The 24,075-nt window shown below is 40.8% G+C and overlaps 1 long non-coding RNA gene across 2 annotated transcripts in view; it reads right to left on the bottom strand.

The window, feature by feature from the left end:
- The window catches only part of LOC306805279, a 37,628-nt gene extending 30,805 nt beyond the window's left edge, over positions 1-6,823 (bottom strand). For both annotated transcript variants that reach the window (XR_013775171.1, XR_013775172.1), the window contains exons 1-2: positions 6,677-6,823; positions 3,064-3,192 (exon numbers count right to left, since the gene is read on the bottom strand). This is a non-coding gene — a long non-coding RNA (uncharacterized lncRNA). The remainder of the gene's footprint in view (positions 1-3,063; positions 3,193-6,676) is intronic.
- Between the last annotated feature and the right edge of the window lie 17,252 nt (positions 6,824-24,075).

Here is a 24,075-nt window from a genome sequence, read left to right as displayed (position 1 = left end):
TTTTGGTTTTCTCTCTTTTTTCTAAAAGCCTGAATTAAAACCTAATCATCTCCTTTTAAGATTCCCATTTCTGTCAAATAAAAGAAACAGAAAGATGGATATAAAGATAGCAGAGAGAGATTAAATGGAAATGGGATTTTGGTAGCTTGGTGTGGACCCTACTGAAAGCTCAAGGAAAAATCCAGCTTGGATTTCTCCCAGGCTGTTGGCATTCTCGGCTCCAGCTTGGGTCTTTCCCAGGCTGGGGACTTTTCTCAGAGACAAACAAGGAAAGGAAGAATGAATAACATAGATTAACACCTGTTGTTGATCACAGAGCCATGTGTGTGCTACGTGATGTTTTGTAGAAAGCATGTTTTCAAAGAGGTGCTGCCTTCTTGGACCAATGAGCCTTTTCTATCCTGCATTGCACGATCTATCCTATACAAGTGTGGTGGCCTTTCAATAAACTGCTTCTTCCTGCTGCCTTGGAAGAAGTTGTGTGTGTGTTGCTGTATTTCTCACCATTTCTAATCAGACAGCGACAGCTTGGCTCTGATAACTCTATCATTTCCTCCCTCTTTGCCTCTCAGGCATTGAAGCACAAACTTTTGCAAGCATGGAGTTATTGAGTTGCTGCTCATCACTTCTCCTTCCTGCAGGACTGACAGCACTGCAGGCATCCAGGGCTGTGAGGAGCACCCACAGGCATGGAGCCAGTCAATGCCCTCATCACCTGCTCAGTGTTGGCACTTCACTGACGCCACAGGGAATGGTGGATAATTCAGATGGCAAACCTGCCTTGTGGAGAGCAGGCTGAGGGAGCTCCTGCAGCCACTGGTGTCTGACATCCTCATTTTTAGATTGGCACTACCTCAACACCAGCACAGGACATCCTTTCCAAATATGAAAAAACAAATAAATATTTTCTAGAAGCATCTCCTGCCCACAAGCTAATGTTCCTTTTGGATCTCAGTGAAAATGCTTGGAAACATTTTCAGGGTACTGCATTATGCATTTTAGTCAAAAAGCTTCCTTGCATACAATAAAAAAAAAGAAAATATCTTAACAGTCTACTGTTTAAATTATTAGCCTGGCTTGCCCTGTCCTATGAACACGTAAATATTTTAAATTGCCATTGGATAAAATGCACAAGCAATTCCTGAAACTGTCCAGGGGAAATGTATTCCTCCACTTATCTGCAACAGAAGAAAAATGGCAGAATCCTTCTCTCAAATGTGTACAGTATTTGCCCTTTCCAGAATGAAACTAGACCAGATTTCTCTATATGGTTTTGCAGAGTTCCTATACAGTTCTTAGCTCTAAAAAGTTAAATTTTTTCCAAGTATGTATAGATTTATTATTTAACAATGGCTAGAAACAGTCAACATTGTTAAGTTCTTGATAAATACCTTGTTTAAATGTAGACAAGATGCCACAAAATACTTTCCCTAATAGGCAATAAAACATAGTCATCTGTTCTAACTGCAGTGATACAGGTGCAGCAAAATATATATTCATCAATTCACTTTATCAGGGAGTACCATAAGGACATGCCTACCACATATCTAAGGAGATCCCACAATAGATCACATTTAAACAATGTTTCAGCTTCATTTTCAATGAACAGGATTTTCTTTTTAATTTAAAAATGAGACATGATCTGAGATGTACATACACCTACTCAAGCTGTGGATTAATGAGGCTCTGCCTCCAGCTGATGCCTCTATTGTGAAGCTTGTAACAGAAAGTGTTTTATGCCCACCCCAAGCACAGCTCTGCTATCTTTTGGTTAAAGATCTTTTTACATAGCTGATGGCAAAGGCGAGCACACTCAGTATGTTTTTATAGTCTCATTTACATATTTTTTATATCACGATTCTTTATCTAGGTTATCCCACCTCACCCTTTTCCTGGAGAATTGAGCAGTGCTTATACAGCAGAATTGGGTAATGAAGAAGAAATACCTCAGGAAAAGTCTGTACCCGCAACAACTTTCCAGGGATCTGCAGGGAGACTGAAGGGAACTACAAGTGCACTAAGTCAGGTTTGCACCTTCTGGATCTGGCCAGAGGGAAAGAGGAGCTCAGCTCAGTGAGGAGCTGCTCTCGTCCATGGTGGCTGTGAGCATGGGCTGCCCTAAAGTACAAGTTGTGTGTCCACAGAGCACTTTGGACTGATTATGTTTCTGACTCTCCAGCTTGCTCCTCCAGACCTTTCCTGAGGTCAGCCTGACTCAGTGACTACACGTGGTGCTACAGGAGCAATGCAGACCAGCAGATTCTTGGGCACCACAGCCACATAAGTCATCACAAACAGAGGAGGGAGAGGGGTGTGCATCTTCTGCCAGGCACTTTATGGCACAAAGACTGCTAAACACCCAAAATATGCAGAGTCAAGATGCAGGTTTAAAAGCATAGATATGAAGAGTATGAGAAGGACACACAATTGTAACCTTTTGCAGAGTCAGAAGAGAGATGTATTTATAGTCTTAAATATCTGAAAAATGAAGGGTGTGAGACCTCTTAGTCTTAGAGCCCTCTGGACTCTGTGTGCTTTTGGGATCTAACAGTCATATCATATCTCTCAGAACCTGGAACTAAATGAACTTAAAAACAAAATGAGTGCAATTTAAGAGGTGAGGAGAGATGCCAGAAGTGTCAGTGGTAGGTGTCCTTTCCAGCACCCAGCCATGCTCGTGGGAGGTTCTCCTTGCTGGAGCTGCATTAAAAACACTTTGTCCTGGACTTGCTTTCCATGCCAGAGCTTGGCCCCAAGCTTACATTCCTACAGTCAGAAGGCACTCTTGTGCTCAACACAGCAACTTGATTTCAGCCTGCCAGCCACACACAGTTTTACACTAAAACACGGCAGATTTAGACCAAATTTAAGGAAGAAATTTTTATGATGAGAGTGGTGAAACACTGGATGAGGTTCCACAGAGGGGGTGGTTGTTACTGTCCCCAGAGTTATTAGAAGATGTGTTAAGTGATGTGGTTTAGTAGTGGACTAGACAGTATCATGGTTATGGTGGGACTCAAGAACCTTAATGATCATTTCCAACCTAAATGATTCTACGATTACCTTTGAAATCCATTGTAGACAGTGAGTCCTGATTGTTCCTTATGCTCCTCTCCCCTTCTGAAATATTTCTCTGCATTTATCTCAGCTCAGTGCACACAAGTCCCAACTCTTTCTCCACTCCTTTGGAGGCTAGAAAACAACAACAAAAAAGAATTCCGAAGTGTTTCTTTTAATAAGAGAGAGAGTTCATGTGAAGGCAATATGCTATGCTATAAGAAACACTCATTCTCTTCATAGAAAATTAAGAAAGGACCAGTGAGATAGTAGCATTCAAGAAGTGCTTTTTTACAACACTGTGCTGGCCTCATTGCTTCTTGAGAAACATATTTCTGGGTTTTCTCTGAAGATTTCATTATTCCACCCAGTGAATTCAATTTATCCCATATAAAGAAGTTATATTTAGAAAAGTTGCAGTCAAAACCATGATGCCATCACTGATTTATGTGCACAGCAGCAACAATGAGTAATAAAGTTAAAAAGCAATAAGAGAGGTCTAACAGATGGGCAAAACACAAGAATAAATGTTCTGATAAAAACACAGATTCAGCAAACCACCAAACCCAGCAGATTCTTGGAAATTTGTCTTTATTTGAATTAACTAAGTATATTTCCTATAGTTGTTACAGTGTTGTAATATTAAGGAACAGAGCATGGCCAAGGGCAGTGGAACATAATCTGGATATCAGGGAGAAAATGCAGAACATACTGTAGCTCAGTTGCACTTTGCCCCATGACATAAACTTATAAATCCTTCTAGATGAGCTGCCCTTTCCCACAATCCATGCCACTAAAACTAGATGCAGCAATGGTATTTGTGTACTCAAAGCCCTCAGCTACTGTTCCTCATGTCATGCCTTCCCATTTTATAAGAAATTGATTTTATTTCAGGAAACTGGGCTTAAAGTCAGGGGAAAAGTACAATAATATAAGTGTATAAAATGTTGAGCCATCATAATAGAACATGTAAATTTGGCAAATAACTTCTCATTAACAAGGTTTTGGCTCAACTGGGTTCCTGTTTCCTGCACCAGGATAGGAAATATTAGTTTAATAATATTTTTTATTGGGGAAGGTGGCTTCATTATCACTGGGAAATCCGGTGCCATTGCCAGTAGTGGCTTGGGTGAAGATCCTGAAACTCAGCAACTCCCTTGTTTCCCATACCTGAGAGCTTTGAACCTGCTCACAAATGGGTAACCCTTCCTTTTGACTAGAAAAAGACAGTCACGGGCTGTGATAATAAAAGATGATTTCTAAGTGGTCAGCCCTGCTGCACAACCCATTGCAATCTGAAAATGAAATGGAAAGATTATGAGGAGCATGGTTTTCTTGTGTGCACAGCTTCTGTACAGAACTGACATTTAATTAAATCTTTTTGTGCTAAGAAGATGTGAAAGTAATTTCTAACTGCAATTATAACCTGTGGATGGCAGAACATATTTCCAGAGATAATCACCTGTTCTGGGCAGATAATGAGATTTACATGGCCTGAGACCAAGATTGAAGTTTAGAAACATTTAGAGAAATAATTTCTATCATGGTGATTTCTCAACAGCCCTAAATCAATCCAGCTGTAATGTGCATTTGCCATCCTCCACTGCCCTTTGCTGGACCTGTGGAATCAGGCAGTGACAGCAGCAGGACACAGCTGTAAGCCAGGCTCTCTCTTGGTTTTCAGCAGACCCATGGTTTTGGCTACAGCAGTGCTTTTGAACCATGTACAATCCCAACATTTCTTTGACTGCTGTAAATGAATAACCTGGTTTGTGCTGCAGCAGCAGCAGCTCAGGAGGATGGGAGCTGCAGAGTGCTCACCCTCCAGCCCTGCCTGGCCCCAGAGCCCCACCAGGGACCCCAGCCTTGGGCAGAAACTCTGAAACATGAAACAGAATGACACACTGAAACAGAATGACTGGGAGCAGGGCTGGAGGATCTGCCTGTTGCTGCCAGCTGTAATCTTTGGGCCTGAGCAAACTTCCTAATGTGAACACTCACAGTGAATAGAGTGTTATAAAAAATATGGCATTCAACTCATGTAAGCAGGTTTAATCAGAAACGAAAGCTGGATACTGTATGAATGAAGAAATTTTGGTCACAGGAGACTGTAGAGCAGTTTTCTCAAATATGCATTTGTTGGCTATGGCTGCCTCAGTCTAACAATTCAACATTTTCTAAATTAGGAGGGATTTATATAAACAGAGCATGGTCTCTAAGGTGCTGTTTATGGTCTATCTGGTATAAATATTTATGATCATTCTAAAACTAGTGGTTTTTCTAAAGTGTGCTTTTGTTTAATAGAGCTCCTGACAGCCTCTGTGGTAAATATGCAGTCTTGTTTCTTATGAGAGAAGAGAGGCAACAGAGAAACCCACTGGAAATACTGCTACAATGGAGGCTAATGAATGGAGGGTCGTTCTTAGCTGTGAACTGCAGACTCTCTGCTGTCTGAGAAGAATTCCCTCCTACACACTTTTCCCCTGGGCATGCAATCCTTTTCCACGTGCCCTTGCAAACCTATCCATGTCATGCAGAATATAGATAGGAGCAGAGTGCTGGGAGGAAGTGCTGGAGCTGCTGCCTCCTGCAATAGAACACGTGTGATCACACGGAGTGCATCTGCTTACTCAGATCTGGTGTCAGAATGATAATTCATGTCCTCTCTGCAGGAATAAAAATAAACTGGGTTCAGGCTGAGTTCAACAATCTAAGGTTGCATTTTAGCAGTTACCAATCTTCCTGGGAGGTGAGGCATTTTTCAAGCTCCCACTAAGAGGAAAGAAACCAGATAAAAACCTGGTGCATGATGAGGAGCATGGTGCTCACAGTGACATGACTCATACCCACTGGTCGTGACTTCAGTGGGTTTCTGTGAGCCATGACTACAGCATCTTTTAGCAGGATTTCCTTGAGTCACTGGCCTGTCTATTACAGATCTATAGATCTGTGGAACCTAAGCAAGTTTATAGAATAGACTGTTCCTGTTCGTGTACTGCACTATGAATTGTAAAGTGCAACTGTGGGTAGACTGTCAATTCATTTCTATCTTAATCTCTTTTTTGAATAACAAAGCTGCATTTAAAAAATTGTAACCCTCTCATTTCCAGATCTTGCAAGTAAAATCTGCTCTTAGTACAGAATCACCAAACAAGAATAATAAATGACTGAAAATTATTATGAACTTCCAAATCCTTCACCAAATTGAGTAATCCAAACAGTGTGCCTTCTTACCCTGACTCTTTCCAATCCCACTCTTCTCCCTTGTTACACAGCTAGGAACATGGATTTCAGAGCAAGAGCTAAGCAAGTTCACTATGGTCCTCAACTTCAACCACTACAGCAAATCTCAAATACAGAAAAAATTCAAATTCATTTATGACAATTCACCAGGAAGATGAAAAAATGGCAAACTGTAAATATGACAACCCACTGCTATAATTCAATTTGCACAGGCCAACAAGGTGAATGATTAACGTACTTTTGCAAACGGGAATGAAGTTGTCCAAACTGGGAGAAGCCAGGTAGTATTTATTAAAAGGGAAAGAAATGGGTTCTAAAGAGAATTTGAGACCACAGGGAATACTTAACTGAACATTGTATTATTGTGGATAAATACCTGATAGTTGTGTTGAGAAGGGAAGAAGAATGAGCCAGACTCTTCTCTGCAGTGACAGGACCAGAGGCAATAGACAAAACCTGAAACACAGAAAATTCCCCTTAAACATAGGAAAACACTTCTTCATTGGGGTGTAGTGAAACACTGAAACAGTAATAGAAAAACACTCAACCCCCAACAGTTACCCAGAGAGATTCTGGAGTATCCACCCTCGAAGATATTCAAAGCTGGACAAGGCAGATTCCCTGGCAGCTGCTCTGAGCAGAGGACTTGGACTTGACAGCTCCCAGAGGGCTCTGCCAACACCCACCTCATGTGGCTCTTCAGTACCTACACTGAGACCAGAAATAGGAGAAACTTATCCAGGGGAAAAGATTCAAGAAATAGAAGCTGATAATAAATGCTTGGTAATAAACGAAGTTAATTGCAAAGTTTTGACCATTTGACTTGCTGGATCAATTTGCTAAAGACTGTTGTGGATATTCCAACAATACCAACTTGAAAATCAGATTTTTTTCTAAATATAGTGATAGGACAAGGGGGAATGGCTTTAAACAGGAAGAGGGTCTTTTAGTTAATGGTCTATTCTATATAAAATACATTCTTATATTTCATAAAACACATTCTTTAGTGGGACCTGTGTCCCAGTGAATTTAAGTATCTTGATGCATCTTTCAGCTTATGATTTTCATTACATTCTTTTGGCCTCAGAAAATTGAAAAAATGCAAAATATATTTTTTTGCATAGCATTGTTACCAGGTAGACAAATCTTACAGTGAGAAGACCAGTGGATATTCTTTTTTGAAAAGAAAGCTCCATACAAACAATATTTCTCCCTGGCTTGCCCTGCAGGATTGGTCTTGGCAGGGAGAAAGTATTGGTGTATCTCTTAAGCTATGGTTTTAAAAAGTTTTAAAGAAAATCTCCCAAAGTACATCTGTAACAATGAGTCCAACTTTGGTAATACTTGCAAATTTGTGGAAAACATGCCTGCTTCCATCTGACTACAGAGGATGATGGGCACAGAACTGGAGCTCATTTGTATTCCAAGCTAGCTCAGACCATGGGAGCACGTGCACCTGAGCAGCACAGTCTCTAGCTCACTGTGTCACTGGGACAGCTGCCAGTGTGTGGCACATGCCTGGAGAGCCTGCTTCAGTTCAAATATTTACCTTGCAGATAGCAGGCTGACTGGGTCTGTGCTGCCTCTTTGTCCAGCTGCAATGTGTTGGAAATGTTCAGGTTACAGCACCCATTTTCTGCATGTCCAGCTTATGTGGAAAGCAGAATATCCTTCCCTTTGTCTGTGGCAATTTTCAGAAGGGAAGGTGGTACAGCTTGTCAGCATCTTCTGGAGGATGGCTGGGTAGTGACAACCACTGGCTTGAGACAGACCAAGACAGAGCTGGGGGCTGTTCTCCACAGCCCTCTGTCAGCAGCCAGACCAAATCTCTTCTGACACAAAGAGGACATTTTTAGAATAACTAATGTTCAGTCAGTGACAAGCTAGACAAAGTGATGTGTTTCAGAAAATTAATGCTCAGGAAAGAAAATTTGAGCTATTGGGGAAAGAGGATTCTCAGCTTTGCAGAGCCATATTGAAGAAGTGCTGAATCTTTTCAAAATGAAAAGAAGTAAAAGTAAGTTGACTAAAACCACCAAGTGTGTTTGACCTTTCTTTCCTGTAAGCAAAATCTTTGAGTTGAGCTGGGGCCTCCCCCATATGAAAAGAAAAGATCTTGCTCCCTCTGTTATGTTATTCCTCTCCAGATGTGGGGAAGATGCTGTTTGTAATCTATGTGATTCCAGCCCTTCACTCTAACCAGGAGACCTGTCCATGAGATGGGACTGCATGGCAGATCCCCCTCCCCTCAGAAAGCAAAGCTGTGCATTGCCAGTGCCTCAGAGCTCTCTGGAACAGACCTCTGAATCTGCAAGGATCAGGACTCAGAAATGCCCAGGGCATCTCACACCAGCCTTCCCCCAGCCTTCAACCCAACTGTGTTTAACAGAAAACCAAATAAAGATATCACGCACTCACAAAGGTAAATACAGAGAATGTTTCTCAGAGTCACAATTGCACTGAGCCCAGGTCCCTTCCTCCCACCCCCAGAGTCCCCAGCCCCAGGCACAGGGACTGGAGAGGCTGCAGCAGCTCTGGTGCAAGAGAGCAGCAAGGGCACAACTCCCTCTCACATGAGCAAATATCAAAATACCCACCGTGAGCAAATTAAATACCAACATTATTTACTGGGTCTGGTGCTTTGTTTAAGTGATTCACCCACAGAGTTCATTTTGTAAAAGAAGTGCAAATAAGCACTGCCATTTAATTTTTGATCTGAATCTGATGACAAGCAGAGTCTGTACCAGTTTCCTGGGCTGCTGCACAATGGGCCACCTGCCCAGCACAGAGCTGGAGGGTACCTCGCAGCTTGTAAAATAATTGTTGGTGCTCTTTAAAATCTTTTCATTCCTTTAAGGAGAGGAGATAAAAGAAAAATAATGACTAACTTGGAACATTTGCTGTCTTTTACAAAACACACCAGCATCTTATAATCCATTAAAGATGAAACAATTCAAATTTTGTACTAAAAAAGTTGCATTTAATACCTAAGAGAGAATTTTTTTTGATCAGCCTCCATGTGTTTACTAATGTGCAGATGTCTAAAAATACGTATTTACCAATCAGAGGTTACTCAGTTTAACAGATTAAATAGAAACTGTAATGTCTGTTAAAATTTAACAGTCTTCTTCTAGCTTGTGTGGCTGCAGACTCTGAAGCCATGGCCAAAATCGAGTAGGAGTTCTCTGGGCCTCACCTGATTTGAGCACAGTTAGAGGGTAACCTTTGAAGGACTGCCAATACAAATGGTCCTTCCTGATAACATCTGCCTTGAGCATGATGAAATGGCACTTGGATCCAATTCACTAAAATATTCTGTCCTCTTTGAGCACTTTTCAAGTTTAAAAGCCCCAAAAAAGATCAACAAAAATCCCATGCAATTTCAATGAAAAGTTTACTCTAATGATAGGTCTAGATTAGACCTAAAATGGAATTTCCAAAGCCCTTTTCATGTCTTACTAAAAAAGATATTACTCTATAACAATCCAAATTAATAAATATCTGATGGGTTGATTTGGAGACTTCAGAATGGGACTGAGCAATCAACAGCAGAGCCTTTTCTCATTTAGTTTGCTGCTGAAATCAGACCTCTGCCTCAGCTCTCCTAGGATGAATTCAGAGCAATGCAGATTGTTTGCAAAAACATATTTGCTTGCTAGAGCTGGGGTGTAAAGGCACTGGTATTCTCATTTCCTCTTCTCCCTCCTTTCCCAGTACAGTACTACCATTTTTTAGTGTGCAGTTTATGCTGAAAGCCCCACAGAGCCCAGATGTGGACAACTACAGCTATGCAATAGAGAATTTTAGTCCACACTGAGCTTCAAAATTCTCTTTTAGGTAGAACTTTGACAAATGGGAGCCTGAATGTGCCCTGCACATACCTTCCTTTTCATCTGGAAAGGTGAAGGGAAACACTGGGCACATCTTTCTGGTCCATTATTCTTATGGTTTCTTCCAATATACAGATTTAAGAAGGTTTAGTCTGAAAGCTCAGTACAACCATTTATCTTCATTTGTGGCAGAATTTCCTAAACTTCTGAAAGCTGATCCTCCTGCATCAGGAAGAGGAGCAAGGTCCTGGCACTTGGCAATTTTCCTGTGTGCCCTGCATTATTCCTCCCCATCCCCATGCTGACCCACTTTGGATAACCCTGAGGCATGCCACCACTGCCTTGGGATTTGCTTTTTCAAAAATACCACCTCAGATTGTCCTTTCAAAAAATAACCCCCCTGACAGTTTCTCTTTAGTGCCAGTATTTTAAGAGGTTAGTTCTTGTCACTGTGAATGTCAGTATTCACCCCATCTACACTTTGTTCAACACAGTTCTCTCCTGCTATCCTATTAGCAAAGTATTATCACATTTAAATCCAATTATCATTAATTTAAAAGACAGTCAGTAGTGAAAGCTCTTCTATGCTTTTAGAGGCTGGAAATAAGTCTCACCAGTTCAACTTTATGATTATCTTTTTTTATAATTAGGTGCTGACTTTATTCCCAGGACTGAGAGCATGAGCTCCTCTAGCTCATTCACAGGATCCCTGGGCATCCCCAAAATGTTACAGGAATCTCTGAAGTCCTGCAGCAAATTTCAGACTCTGTTGGAGACATCATGGAGCAAACTTCTAGCAGAATGAAGAATGTCTCCTTTCAGTAACATTAACAGCTATCACCAAATTGTGTTAACACATACATAGTGCTTCCATTTCATCTGCCTGGTTCAAAAGCATGTGTAAACCTGAAATACAGGATATGACACTCAAAGAGCTGATGGAGGCATGTAAGGAGGTGGCAGTAAAGCTGTAAACTTTTATTGTGACCTCTGCAGCAGAAAGCAGAAATGACTTGTCTGGTTATGGGAGAAATACAACTCCTGACAAAATGTTGTTCCATATATGAACTGCATGATTCTGAAATGTAAGAACCTTCTTTCTCTTAATACATTTTAGAACATATTCTCCCACTAATATCTTCCATAAACACACAAGAAAACTCTGCTGCTGCACAATAAACATTTCTTGGCTCTGTACTTTTTGTATTTCAACACTCTTTCCTGGATTCTGCTCTCAGCTAAAAGAGATGGGTTGTTTCTGTATTTAGCAAACAAAAATGTAAGTACTCTGAAGTTTAATGAACTAAATTCATGTCATGAACTACAGGCCTTCCCTTCCTCTCCTGCCACCTCAAGCAAGCTTTTCAACTGGCCTCTAAGCAAGTTTTTAAACTTCTTTAAGAGCAAGTCCATCAAAAAAATTAAATCAAAGTAGCTTTTACTCTCTCTTCATACCTAATAGCTATTAAATATGGAAATACCTCGGGACTAATTTTCTGACAGGCAGTCCTATTGTCATTTCAGTCCCCTAAGAATATTTTAAGTTTTTTTTCAGTCTTAGAAGAGTAAAAAAAAACCCAAACAAACTGGAAACAGATTTTGTTTAGGAAAAATATTTGTATGTTGCTTAAAACATTCATGGCAAGTTTAGGAAAATACACAAACCTCCCAGCTGATATATTAAAATCACTTTGTTATGAGCCATGAGATAAGGTGCTGGAGTTTTCCAGAAAGCTGGTGTGAGGACCAATGAATTCACTTTCTGCACACAGCAAACACAAACTCCCCTGCAAACAGCTGAAGTGCTGCAGACAATCTCACTCACGTGATGCAGCCCCACAGGTCTCATCCAAACACTGGAACCAAAGCCAGCTCTGGGGAGTTGCACTAAATAAAATCACACTACATAAAAACTTTCAATTATGTTTCAGCAATGAAGATTTCTATCCCAGAGCTACACAGCTGTGATATGAACTCACAGAGAGGATTCACACCACTACAGACACAAAACACAGACACTAAGAGTGATACTGCTCTGGTTCTGGTTCTATTAAACCCTGCTTGGGGAATTTTGTGACCACAGAGAGGGAATTTCATGGTGTCAATGTTCCTAGCAGCTGTGCTGGGGTCACAGCAAGGGCTGCTGTGGCAGGGAAGTGGTGCCAGACAAAAGGCAACTTGGTAAAAAGGAACAAGAGCAGCACTCCAGCCTGGCACCTTGCTTTGGCCCAGGAGTAACAGAGGCTGAGGCTGGCTGTGAGTTTGTGGCATTATCGTGCTCTCACAGACTCAGGACATTATCCTATTTGCCTCTGCAAAGCTTCCCATGAAGAAACAAAACAGTCCTGAGATTAGGTTGGTTTGTAGCAAAAACCATCATTGGCTGTGCTTTCTTGCTCTGCCAATTCAGTGCTAATATTCCTGGGGAAAACTTTTTTTGGAAATATGACCACACTTCTGCTTAAATACAGTGAAGATTTTGGTAAATAATTATTCCATGCATAAATTATGTCTGAAACTTTAATAGTACTTTTAAAGAAGCTGAATATGGATCAGTCTTGGAGGAAAGTGACCAAGAACAGCATTTCTCATGAGGGAAAGTGGCTGCTCTAATACTTATCAGCATAATTCTCTATTGATGCTATCAGCTTTCAACAACTGACTAGAAGTCAGGGGTTTAGCACCCCTCAAGCATAAAAGCATCAGTGCCACACTCTTTGAAGAAATTGCAAAGGATGCCCAGAAACACAAAGTTTGTTTCTTAGGTTGTGAAGAGATTATTTGGAGTAGGCTGAGCTAGACACAGAGAAATATGAAGCAACCATATAAAGGCAAAGAAAGTCTGTTGTAATCACTGGCTGAGTTAAATCTGTGTTTGTAAGAAGTGTGTCAACTCAGCCAACAGGAGCTGGCAGCTATGTGTGTGCAGCTAGTTTTTCCAAAGGAAGGGCAAAGTAAAACTAGAGTGTTTGTTCTGGCATCCCAGCTATGTTTGTTCTAAGTTCAGCAGTATCTTAATTCTATTCAATGTATTATTCTTCCTTTCAGACACAGAGACATTCTTGAAACAAACAATAATCTCCATTGTTTTTGGGGAAGGTTAGTTCTGGTGAGGTTTCCTGACCAGTCAGCAAGCAAAAAGTCAGCCACAGCCTGCTGTCCTTCAGTATCAGCAGCTTTCATAAAAGCTGCATTGCTCTCTCTTTTTCATAAGGAAAAATGGAAGCCTAGGAGATCATCTGATGTACTGTAGGGCCAATAATTACCAAAATTTTTGCACAGTCATTTGAGAAAATTGACAACATACCATAATTCCCAGGAAAAGGCTATTGGTTTTCAAACCTGAGCAGTAACAAAGCTCACCAACGTTTGCAAAAGACACGTCACACACAAACTATACAGCTCAGGGAGTGAGGCGGCTGTACTGAACCCAAAAGCAAAATAATCACATTTACCTTATCAGAGTCTGTGGCTGCCTCCATTTACACAGGCATTATCTGGAGGAGTTACCTGGGTGCTGCAATGAGATGGGAAGAGCACCACTGGAGCCTTGGAGAAAGCTGTGGGGAGTGAGTGGAACATTGCTGTGTTTTCCTGGGAAAGGCAGAGCTAAAGGGACCCCCATGCTCTGCTGAAGGTGGGAGGGTGCTGCTGAGTGCAGGCTGCAGGGGATGCCTGCCCCAGGGCTGTGGGTCTGCTCTCCAGATAAACAGGGGCTGGGCAGCTCTGTGGGATGCTGGTGACTCTGCCCAAACCTGGGTGAGCATCAGCTGTGGTCACACCAGCAACAGCTTGGTGCCCCAGGCTTGACCAGGGCTGCTCCTGCACCTCCTGGCTGGCAGGGAGGGAGAGTGTGGAGCCACCAAGCTCTGCCCAGAGCCAGCTCCATGTCCAGCATACCTTGTCTGCTCCCCATGGCCTGCAGAGCTGCACCTGGGTACCAGTGCTGCCTGCTCTGGATCACACAAAAGCTCTGATACAGGGCCAGGTGCTCTGCACAAAAGCCCTTTCCAGATCTCTGGAACTTCAGGCCAGTTCATCACCAAATCCCCTTCATTTTCCATCAAGTCACTTGCACTTACTTGTTACAATTACGTTGAGATGGACTGAACTGACACCATCAACAGCCCTTTATTAAAACTTTTCATGCCTTTTCAGGCAATTCTGACTCCTTTCCTCGCAGGCAGCCTCACACAACTCTGCTTTCCTCATTAGCTGTTTCACACAGTACTGACTCCTTTTCTTACAGGCAGCTCCACACAGCTCTGATTTCTCTCCTCTCCTCTCAGCAAATTTTATTCTGCATTACCAGCTAACCCCAACCTGTCCCTTACCTGCCCACCTAACTCTGTCTGTCCCTCACACAGCATCTTCTCACCTTCTGTCCCTTCCTCCTCACAGCACAGCCAGCACACTCCATCCCAAACTGCAGCAGACTCTGAGTCTCAAACTCCAGCTGCAACTTGTGTCCAGTAACCCATCCTTTTATAACACCCATCCTCATTGGGCAGGCAAGGCTGTTTCCATTCCTTGCTAATCAGTACAGCTGTAATTCATTGGGGAATATTGCCTCCTGCACTAACCTTACAAACTATTCTCCTACACTTCTTCTCCAAGGTGTACAACTGCCCATAAAAAGAACATGAAAAATATCAAAAGAAATCTAAAAACTGCAATTACTTTATTGAAAAATCTCACAGAATACAAAAATGAAGACTGAATTTTATAGAAAGAGCCCCATAGAAATTATAATGTGAAGTCTAAAGAATTTTATCAAGAATTATTATTTGTTCTTTTCATCCAAACCTGTATTACTGCTGGAGATTTCTGCAGCAAGGCTGAAAAGTCCACTTATAAATCAATACATTATCATTTGGACCTTACCTAAAGATTTCCAGAGGAATCTTTCCTTCTGCAAATCAGCAATTTCATATTTAAATGAGAGTTCACCTTTAACATTCGTTATTATTGTTCTAAATGAACAATTCTATGAAATATTCTTTTGCTACCTTGCAAATGCACTTCAGTAAAGCACTGCAAGATAGGAAAGATAATTACCTTTGTATCTTTATATGGCTACCTATTAAAGACATCTACAATAGGAATGAACATCATCATCTAAGCTCCCACAAACATATTTATGTGTCATAGCAGGATATGAGTTACATTCAGAGCTAGATTTGTATCTTTATTCATGGGATGCCAGCTGTGATGAAAGCATTAGGGACATTAGTAACTAATTGCCAGTCCCAATATACCAGTGGATGTAGCAGGCTGCTATTCCTAGGTGGGAATTTAATGGCCTGCTAGGCTTACATAACCACATACAGTGTCTAGCTGCTGGAAAGAAGGACTTTGGTACCTCAGTGGCTCACAAGAGACTCATCTCCCAGAGAAGGCAGACACACAAAATGCATCAGAGCCTGAGTTTAAAATATGATATAATTTTGTAAATTGTATTATCCAGACTTATCATGCATGTATCAGCTTTGAATTTAATCTTGGCATTAGCTGACTATTCCCCAGAGATGTACCTTGCCAAGAAGATGTACTTTCATTACTTTCCTATTTGATTTTTATAATACTAATCCTGAGGCAAGCTTGAAAAAACAGAACAGTAGTTAAATCCCCATCTGGTTTTGCAGAAAGTTTGTGGAGGTTGGAGAAGGGCTTAGCAAAGGATAATTTACAACAGATACATAGCTTTCAGATCAGATTTAGCAACACGACCAGCCTTAGGGAAACAAGAAAGGCCTTGCTACTGAAACCCTTGCAGATTTATTGCTGTATCCATGACCTTACAGTTTGCATGAGATGCTGCCTCCTGCCACTGGCTGTTCCAGATGCTGATGCTGTGCCCTCAGCAGTAAAGTCTGCCCTCAGCACCGGGGTGAGCAGGCTGATGAGGTGGCTGATGAACCATTTCCATTTGGTAGTTTGTTTTTTTTTGTTTTTACCCTGGCACCTGGTAGACGACTTGGCTTTTGTAATCTGAATCCTGTGATCACTCATTGTCTTACTGAACTGGTAACAGCACAGGACTTGGGGATGAGTGGGGGAAGAAAAGAGCATTTACCTTGTCTGCCATTTCCCTTTTCATGTGTCTGTTCAAGCTCAGAAGCCTGACTAGAGCAGAAATGTGTGAGCCTTGGGGAGTGGGCTCAGACAAATACATTTTGCTAATAGAGGCTCAGAGGCAGCTGCTGCCACAGACAAGGCCTAATGCAAACCAAAATTCACAAAGTCAGAAATTTTAGGTAAAAAGAAGATAAAATCTGGTTTCTTTTGCTTCATTCCCCATCTCTTTGCAAGCTGCTGTGTTCACCTTTAAGAGAAGTGTCTGCAATGAGACATGACAGTGAGAGTATTAGAAAGAAACCCAAGAACAGTCTGAAATAGCATTTTTGCTTGCCTGAAGTGTGCCTGTGATTGCCAAGTCATGCTAACACACTACAGCCAGAGCCTTGTTACTGAGAGGGGGGGCTGATAGCCTTGGCACAAGAACCTGTTCCTTCAGCTGCAGATCCAGTCCAGCTCACACACAGACTTTGGCTCCATCCTGGAGAGGCAATGTTGGGTCCCTCCCCTGTGGGCTGTTACCAGAAGACTTGAAACAGTACAAACAAGGGAATTTATTCCTTCTCAAAATCAGCAATTTCGCCCTTGAAGAAGGGAGAGGTCACCTTTAACCAAGCTAAATTAAATAAAGGTAAATTAAATTACAGTTTCACTGGAACAGTTCAGTGAAACTGTGGGACTGGGACTGAAGGCACAGCTCTGTGCCAGGAGAAAGTTCCTGCTGATGAACCAGAGCAGTGGCAGGGCCAGAGCCCACAAACCCAGCTTTAGAGGGAGTGCCAGACACCAGGTTACTCTGCTCTGAGTAGTCTAATGTCCACAATGCACAAACCCCTGCACAAATTACAGCATAAAGTGAAAACTCTAATGTGCTTCAAGAATGCATTATTGTATGTAAAAGGTAGAGGTCACTAGGTGATGATTTGGAATTAGGTAAAGAAAACATTTAACAATGGTTAAAATTTGATAATGCAAGACTGGGTATGCTTCTGCAGAGGAAATACTTTCATGGTTTTCAAGAACAGTTGGGGTTTTTGTTTTTTTTTTTTACATCCTAAAATGTCATCACTCTTTTGGGAAAATACTCCATTGCACTGAAGTGAGGATTAATGTGGAGATAAAGCCCCAGGGGCAGATTCCTGCCTTGTGTGAACTTGCACCTTTAGGATGGAGGATGGCTCTGCTGGTTTGAAATGTCTTTCTGCTGCTCCTCTGAATCCCAGCTCTTGGTGCTGACACCATACACGACTCAGCCAGCTCTCCTCATGAACTCCATGCCTAGAGCAGCAGCATTTCTTGCCTTGGACTGAGCCAAAGTTCTTTACCAGCTTTAGAGGACAACTGGCAAACACCTCACTGCTGCTGAAACAGAGGGAAAAACAGCAACTGATCAAGAGATTAGTGGACATTCTAGATGCCACAATGGAACACAGGGTTTTTATTCAGATTATACAGAAACCCTAATCAGCACTGCACATGAAACCAACTAAAAATTAACCTGACAAAGCATGACATAACTGCTCCCATCTGGATTACTAATTTCATTAACCTATTAACTAATATGTTTCCCATGCCCATGGGAAACAGACACAAAAGTGCTCATGCTGTTTTTCTTTTTTCTTCATTGTATATTCAGAACCAGAGTGTTCCTGCAGCTGATTATGGTCTCTCCCACAGACTGGAGAGTTACAGGCCCATTTCAATCTAATTTCCTGGTCTTGACAAAAATCATTGACTGAAAAATGAGAGGTTCCTTGAAAAATATGTATAACATTCAGTGCAATAGCACTTCAAGGCAGAGGGGAAAACCTACATGAATGCTATTTACCTGAAAACAAATACTTCCTCAATTAAAACTGAAAGTATTTGTGTTTCAAGGGTTTATAAGAAGGAACTTAATAATAAGGCAGTTTAGGAATATACAGAGGGGATAACAGCTTTATGTGTTTTGGTGTGCTCTATGCTTTATATAAACATTCACAAAACATCCAGGTTTGATAAAGGGAAGAAATACTAGGAAATAAAGATTGAAATATGCCTTTTCATTGTGTAGATTGCAATTAAATGCTCAAAGTTATGATTTCCATAAATAAGGAAAGAATGATGAAGTCATTAAGTTTGGGGAATATATGTTGTAAACCATGGAATATGTAAATAGTTGCATTAAAGTCTTTGCCAATCAGGTTGTCAAACTGAAATTTTTACAGTCAAAACTTGAGTTCTGTAATGACAGCATTTTTACAAGTTGGCAAGTATGGGATTCATCCAAAGCCTTCTGAAATCAGTGAACATTTTTGTGGGCTTGAATAAGTACTTTAACAGGATATGCTCCATAATGCAAATCTCAACACCTCTCTCTGCAAAACTGCTCAAAGCTTTATAATAAAAATGGTTTATTTTCAGCTTAGAATTTTTCAGCATATTGAGCATATTTTCAGCTCATTGAGGCTCCAAATGCATACTTTTCAATATAATATTTTCCAAAGCTTTCTGTATGTCATTTACCCATATGAAAACCCCCCAGTTAATTAGTAGAACAGAGAACCAAAAGTCATGAAGTCCAGGTTCAAATCTAAACATGATTTTGTGCAATATAGTCTATTCAGTGATGGAAAGAGTTTCAAAGTGCCATAGGCATGCTTTCCTCCAGCATTGAAATAAAAAGATTTTTCTACTAACAAAAACTGCAAAAAACAATTAATTTTTTTTTTAAATTATGTGCAACCCAGTAGAGAGTTTTGCAGAAGAAATGGCCTAGAAAGCATTCATAAATTTTCACTGGCTGTTATAGCTTTTGCAAATACTCATTAAAAAAACACATATACAAATCTCCCCATATGCTATAGAAGTGGAAATTTTAGGATCACTTAAATCTTGCTTGCTCACACAGAATTACTATCCAGTGTGAAATGTGGACTTGAATATTAAAAAGTAACAGTAAGAATTGGTGATAAGGCCTCTTTCTCACACAAGAAAACAAACTGGCATAAGGAAATAAATTCCACAGCCAATGTGAAGGGTGGGTGAGTGTGGGTGCCTGAGCTCAGAGCCTGACCCAACACCAGAGCTCCCCAGAGAGGGCAGCTATTCCACAGAAAATAATCCTTTCAGAGTCCAGACTTGTTCACAGGTTTATGAAGGCTTGAAAGATAAATGCAGCCTGAAGATTGTAGTGCTGATAAAAGGATAAAAAACCGCAATTTTCAGAGTTTGATAATCAAAAAAAGAAGTTAGTGCAATGTAATAAGTGGACAATTTTCCAGGATGACTTTCCTAGTATTCTCTGTATTTTCAGCCAATAAGGTACTTCTAGCTTGTTATTTCTGCACATTGCTCAGGAAAATTGCACACTGAGACATGAAGAAGAATGGTAATTTAGTTTTTAGACTTACCACACTTCCCAGAATACTCTACCATTCTCAGCCCCTTTTGTCCATGGTTCACACTGGCCTTGTGAGTAGGAGGAAGAGTTTCAGGCATGATTCTTGGGCACGACTAATATTTGTATTTAGCTAACAAATCATTAGATTCACAGGAAACAAAGATTGTAATCAAATCACACAATCATAGAACAGCTGGGGTTGAAAAGGACCTTAAAAATCACATAGTTCCAAACCCCTTGACACCTTCCACGAGACCAGGTGACTCACAGCCCCATTTAGCCCAGACTTTGGCATCTCCAGGGATGGGGAGCCAGCCCACAACTTCTCTGGCCATTCTATTCCAGCATCTCACCACCTTCACAGTAAAGAATTTCTCTCTAAAATCTAACCTAACCTTCCCTTCTTCAGGTTAAGGCCATTTGCTCTTGCTCTATCACCTCATACCTTAGTCAAAAGTCCCTCTCCAGCTCCCCTGTAGCCCCCAGGTACTGTAAGGTGCTGTGAGGTTCTCCTGGCACCTTCTCTGCTCCAGGCTGAACAGCCCCATCTCTCTCAGCCTGTCTTCATGGAGAGGTGCTCCAGACTTGAGATCACCTTAGTGGCCCTTCTCTGGGCTCACTCCAACAGGACAACATCCTTCTCGTGCTGGGACCCTCACACTGGGCACAGCACTCCAGCTGGGGTCCCAAGATAACTCAAAATAAAGGTGCATTTTAATTTCCTAAGGTGAGGAAGTAGGCAGCCATGGTTCCCACTGAAGCAGAAATGAAGCTTTTATTCCACTTGGAGATGTTTAACTAGAGAACTGCAGGAGATAAAAGCTCATGCAGCACTCATGATGGTGGGAGAACCCTGCTCTCTGTGAGTGACTCAGTGTGCTCACCTGGAGGAGGAGGGGACCAGCCTCCCTCTGTCTGACTCAAACCACAGATTTAGGAACTCAAGGGATACAGATAACAAAAATTCTGCCTTCAGAATGCCAATTCCCCTCTCATTGGTAAATGCTCTGACCACCTGAGTGTTGGATGGGACAGATGGAAAACATGACATCTTCCTCACATTGTAAATCAAGTATTTCTCCCCACAAATAGAAATTAGCCACTAAATTTTATCAGCAATTGTGGATCAAATTAAAACCCCCAGTAGGGTCTGAATGCACGAGAGATAATCACTATAGGTTCGAATAGCTGCAAGTATGAAAAAGCTGTGGCTGTATTTTATGGATACTCTATTTACAAAATGCAATTTCTGATGTATATTGTATATATATCTGTGGTTTTTCCTACTGCAGAAATCAGACACCTTTGCTACAAAAGTAAGCCATTGGTGAAATAAGCACTTACACTATTGGCTGGATGTAGGGCTGAAGGTCAGGAGCTGTTAAAAAGTAGAACATTGCCCCAGAGTTACCTCGGTGTTCAATTTCAGCCAAAGCCAGACTGTGCCCTGCTTATGGGCAGTCTGGAACCCCACCAATAAATCCACTGAAACAAAATTCAAATCCAAAAAAAGTGCCTTTACAAACAGAAAAATGAACAAATATTTTTTCTTTATATGCAAATTGCCAACATGTGGTTTGATAATTCCTGCAGTTCTGTCTTCACATTCTGCCTATGCTAAAATAGTGAGGGAGATGGGAAAGGCTATTATACAGTTTTACAAGTTATAATGGACATATAATGCCCAGCATGTTAAGATAATATGAGACTACTTTCTTTAACTGCTTTGGACTGATACTATTCAATAATTGTGATGAAGGTCTGATCTTAACAATAAATTTCTACATTCTTTTTATATCACTGCCTTTAGGTTTGATAAACTACGTGAAAAACACTTTGCTATTACCAACAAAAAGGTCTAAGATGGTGTTTGGTGCAGATGTTTTGTCTTTTAATCTGCAATAATTGAGACAAGTGAAGCAATTATATCAATGTTGCACATTTCCAAAACTGTCTCGATTTCAAACACTCAAGAAAAGTCACCAACCAGCTGGTTGACAACTAGGTAGTAGTACCTGATCCATCCAAAACACAAGCATCTCCTGCTTCCTGGTTTTTTCCTTTGACCCTCGACCTGAAAAGAAACTGGGGTTCAAATTGAGTGAAGTAATCACAGAGATACCCATATGCACCTAATTAAGGAAGAATGGTAATGGCAGAAATGTAGCACTCCAAGGTTTTGCATTTAGGGTATTTTACAGGACAGATCTGGGGTCATACACTACAAAGCATGAGCAAGTAAAACCTAATGAAGGCAGATTTTGGAGCTTTTAAAAATAATATTTTCTTCACAATAAATGACTAGAATTTGACATACTAATGTATCAATTTGGTAACAAGCTTACATTTCAAATTTATTTGCTCACCTCCGCTTATCAATTTCTAGCAAAACCTGTTTAAAAAAGATGGAGAAATCATGAATGGAACACAGAGCCAAGACAGCCAGTGAGCTTCAGCTGTGATCTCGCCTTCATTGACTGAGTGACACAAACAAGTGGCAATGACTTCAAAGTGTAAAACTGGGAAGCATTCAGAGCTGGAGGGAAAGGCTGCAGCTGGCTTGCTGCACTGCCAAACCCTGCTGCAGCCTCTCTGCTGGCTCAGCAAACAAGATCTCCCACCAGCATGGATCAGGCTGGCTGATAAAGGGGTCCCTCCTGTTAAACTCTTTCTACATTTTGTTGAAAAGGATGGGATTTCATATGGTCCAAGACAAGCCTTGGCTTCTTTGTCACCTCCTAAGTGGGGCTCATTTGCTCAATTCTGTTAGTCAAAGCAAGAGAATTCCATGACTAATATAAATTAGGTAAGCATGGGCCATGACAAGATCAGTAGGGAAAAAAGCAAACATCCCCAAGTTTAATGTTGGCCATGGGTTTATGCACAAAATCATAAATGGGATAGGACTGCTGTGGAACACATCTCAAGCTGCTTTATTTTTTTCAGTTATCAGTTTCATTACATGGTTGGGACAATGGGAAGATGGCAGCAGGTCACATCCTTGGCAGCAGCTGCAGAATGTGATGTTACAATGCACTTTGAAAGTTTTTGACCAATCACAAAAAGCAAAAGCACATTGACAGTAGTTCTATCCAACCACTGTAAGTACACGTACCTTTGGTTAAAACAATGCTTGCTTATTTTGAATACAATACCTGCTTGTAAGCCTTAAAATACAATGCACAGAGCTCCATTATTAAGCTTTGACCTTCCTAATATCTTGCTAGATACACTTTTCTGCAGCTTGAAGAGTTATTCTAGCCAAGTGTTAATACTCAGACCATTGTTCTATTTGTCCTTGCTTTCTACATCTCATATAACTTTTCTGCTGACAAATCTTAAATTGCAGTTCTGCTGTTTCTGACACCTGCTTTTTTGCAGCTTTTCCAAAACCCTCTGATTTTAAGGATTCCCGCACCCAAGGTAAATAAAATAATAAACTAGTACCAACAAAAAAGAAGAGCAGATTGAGTTACAAAGACTGATCTGAAGCTTGAAGTGTTATCTCTCAGGGATTTTTGTCCCAGGATATCTTCAGTATGTAGAGTCTGTCTAGCTCCTCAAAATTGAGAGAACAGCACAGCAATGCTCTCCACTTCCCCCTGCCACCTTGAACTCATTGTTTCTAATCTTTCTTTTTTTTTCTTAAGAGCAGAGACACACCTACAAGTTGCACCCTAGAGACAAAAGTCATTATTCTTTTGCAGCAGCTTTATCTATGTATTCTTCCTTAATATTAGAAACACTTTGATTTATGAAAATGTGCTGCAAATACAAGATTGACATTGCATGTAGCTAGGATAAGGACAGACAAGCCAAATAACTCATAAGAGCAAGTGACAGCTCAGTTCTTAAATGTCTGTTAAATTCTCCTAAGTCACTCTGTGTTTTGAGTAAATACAAAATAAAATCTGATACCTACTGAAGAAAAACCCAAAAACCTAGAAAAAATGGTGACAAATAGCCAGCAAGATAATTTTCTAATCTAGGAAAATTCAAAGTGAAAGCCTCTATTTTTTTATCATTCATATTAATCACAATTATATATCTACTGTATTATGAATGACAGTAGATCTTGAGCATGGTGAAAGGCAGCAGAACTGTACAAAGAATGCAGATTGTTGCTATAAGTAATGACAGGAGAAACTAATCAAGGATTGATTGTGCTGCATGAAAGTAGCAATTTCATCTTCCCAGTACACCTACAAGTATGAAAATGCTAACTGAATGCATGATTAAGCATAGCAGCTGTGCTTATGTCATACAGAATTAATAAGCCCTACTAATAAAGCCAGCAACAAATAAATTGAGAAGAAATTCAAGGGAGAAATACAAACTGAGAGTACCTTTGCACCATAAAATAGAAAAGCCTTGATGTGTCAGGGTGCTCTGAAGAGGGAAGAGAAACACAGAAAGGTCACTTTATCTTTTGAATAATGATGTGAAAAATGATGCAAGCAATTACACCTTCAGATCCCCAGCTGC

This window comes from Erithacus rubecula, assembly GCF_903797595.1.
Source record: "Erithacus rubecula genome assembly, chromosome: 9".
In the NCBI taxonomy this organism is placed as follows: domain Eukaryota; kingdom Metazoa; phylum Chordata; class Aves; order Passeriformes; family Muscicapidae; genus Erithacus; species Erithacus rubecula.
Note: the sequence above shows the minus strand (reverse complement) of the source record. Positions and strands in the feature narration are given on the sequence as shown.